This window comes from Silene latifolia, chromosome 7, assembly GCF_048544455.1.
Source record: "Silene latifolia isolate original U9 population chromosome 7, ASM4854445v1, whole genome shotgun sequence".
Classification (NCBI taxonomy): domain Eukaryota; kingdom Viridiplantae; phylum Streptophyta; class Magnoliopsida; order Caryophyllales; family Caryophyllaceae; genus Silene; species Silene latifolia.
Genome location: NC_133532.1, coordinates 123,335,101 through 123,337,888, shown reverse-complemented (window position 1 = coordinate 123,337,888; position 2,788 = coordinate 123,335,101).

The following is a 2,788-nucleotide window of genomic DNA, read 5'->3' as shown; positions in this document are numbered from 1 at the left end:
TTATTTATCAAACATATAGAGTTCAAACTCAACTTATTCAAATGCTTTGAGTGTGTCTTGCATGTATTAATTATTATGTGTCAAACATATCTATTCTATAAGAATTTCATGTTTTGTATTTTAAAACAACCATATATAAATGATGTTTTAGAGTTTACTTGTAAATAAAATAGGTTAAACATTCTCAAATAATATTCTTTTAGGTTTAACTTAAAAGTATTTAAAAGATAACATATAAAATATTTACCTATAATAGTAATATTTAGCTAGTCATAATCAATATTTATACATGACGTATATATGATTTAATTGAATATATTAAAGTAAAATGTAACGTTTTTTCTATTTTTTTTCATGTCGTTTATAGTACAATATATATTATTTAATAATCATTACTTTTGTTTTGATTATTCAAATGCACTCGCGATCACTGTGTACATACATACTCATATAAATACTCGTTATCACACTATTTAAACCTATCAAAATCTCAAATGTATTCAATTTTCGCAATATTTTTTTTTCATTCTCATATAAAAACTTACCTCTTAGTAGTTTTCTTTAAGTTATGTTTTTAAGAAATACAACGACTCTTCCAAATATATTTTTCTTAATATTTAATGGTCTATGTTTTATAACTTTTTTAAAATATCTTTGTCCGTAAAAATAAAACATTATGAGACGCTCACTTTAATCATCTCTATAAATAAAAAATATTTCAATAAATATAACAAAAATTATACTCTATTTGAAGCATTTTTCGCAATGAACGTAATTGTTTACATTTTAGAATTTTTATCAAAATATTTTTTTTTAATAAATTTAGAATCAAATCACCGTAATTATTTAATATAATTTTATAATAAAATTTATTAAACTATAATTAATATGTTGCTGAGATTTATACAACATTTATTATGTTTGTATTTAATGTTCATTGTAATTAATACACCAGTATTTATGTTTCGGGTTGACACGTGGCACATCCACGGCGCTTCAATTAGCTTATATATATATATATATATATATATATATATATATATATATATATATATATATATATATATATATATATGGTGACATTTTCTTTTGATATATACTTACATTTAAGAAAAAAAAAAAAAAGGAGAAATCTAATTAAATTTTTTAATAAAAAAATTATATAATATATATTATTTTGATAACCTAATATTTTATTGATAACTTACGTATTTAAATATGTTAGTATTTATTACTCGTATAAGATATTGGGTTGTCAAAATAAAAGCTATAAATTAACTAATTAAATTTGGGTTTATTCTACTTTTGGGCTCGTTCTGTACCATATAAGTTATGACGGTTTTATAGGAGAATTATTAAAGTTTACATGTAGAAATATAGTCAGCCAATAAATATTGCTTGCATCATTTTTTTTTTTTTAGTTTAAGCTATTTTAATCTCACACTAACATATTTAGTATTATACAATGTAGAGTAGCGATATCCTTTCTCGTAATTTATGTCATTATTCCCTACTTATTTATTTAGTAGGAAAAAATTGACTAATGTAGGGTTAGTGTATCCTTGACCTTGACCTTGACCATCTTTCTTAAATACTCGTAAGAGTATTATCTTAGCCGAAAAAAGTATCCCGCTAATCAAGACTCATCTAATGGTCCTAGTCACCAATTAGTAAGGCCCTATTTTTTGGACTGATGATGAACTGAATTGAACTAAATTGAGCTAAAGTGAGTTGAATTGAATTGAACTGAATAAATTGAATGAAGTCGAACAAACTTGAAATTTAATAAGATAAATAAAATTAAAATAAGTTGAACTAAATTGAACTAAACTGAATTGAGTTGAGGCAAACATCACCTAAATCTCTTACACAGCCACATAAGTGGGTCATATACTCATAAGTCATAACTCATTCTTGATATTTTGACAAAACGACATTATATTGGAAACCAAGTTTCATAGGTGGGGATAACTTATCAAAACTCCTTTTTTTAAAGAATCACATTTTTACACGTTAACTCGGAAGAATTTGGTGCTATTTTCACAATTCACAAGCCTCGTAAGTCGTAACATAAAACCTCAAAAAATGTTACATGTGGCAGGAATATATACATTCATGTATGTGATGATATGAACCGAAACAGTAAACAATAAATATAAATTAATTTATAAACTATACATCATTCATGAGCTAGGAATTTTTTCGTCATGTATTATGATGTCACTTTCCTATGATAATGAGAGCACTAAAATTTCAACTAGCTATGTGAATATATGATATGTTTTTTTATTCCCTTTTTTCTTTGTGTTATTTCATGCATGAAAATCATAATATGGAGTAATTTGTTGGGATTGTGATTAATGCGGAGTATATTGTTTAATATTTTGTATTGCAATATTACTTACAAAATACTATTATCACAAAAAGTTATTATATGAGTATGTTTGTACTTTGTAGTGTCAATATTGTATCTATCCCGACATTATAATCACAAGTGCACAATGATATTACTGTAAAAGTCAATGTGGCTATCATGAAATATGTTTATTCGATTTTAAACAGCGTTGTTGTTCTCTTACAGAAACCAATTTGATCAATTATTCTCAAATAATTGAACGAAAAATAATCCGCTAAAAGCAAATATGATAATGATTCGTGATCACATGTATGATAGACATATTTTCAGAAGTTGTAAACCTTATGAAGATCCTTAAAATCACCATCAAAGAGCATAAATTAAAGAAAAAATGATGATATATTATCATAAGAGAACAAAAAGAACAGTAAA